This window comes from Gekko japonicus, unplaced genomic scaffold, assembly GCF_001447785.1.
Source record: "Gekko japonicus isolate JY-2015 unplaced genomic scaffold, Gekko_japonicus_V1.1 scaffold1734, whole genome shotgun sequence".
Classification (NCBI taxonomy): domain Eukaryota; kingdom Metazoa; phylum Chordata; class Lepidosauria; order Squamata; family Gekkonidae; genus Gekko; species Gekko japonicus.
The window spans coordinates 281,945-282,154 of NW_015174891.1; positions in this window are offsets into that span (position 1 = coordinate 281,945).

Below are 210 nucleotides of genomic sequence, written 5' to 3' on the forward strand. Positions count from 1 at the left end.
GGCTGCTTTAGCAGCATCCAGGGTTTGACACAATAGAGGCCAGGCATCTTGCAACGACTTACACCACGAACCAGCATCCCCCCCCTGATTATTAGCTTTCTCCATCAAAAAGGGGAGAGGGGGGCTGTCATAACCAAAGACCGCCTTGAAAGGGGACAGCCCAGTAGAACTATGCAATGTGTTGTTGTAACAGTATTCAGCTAAAGGCAA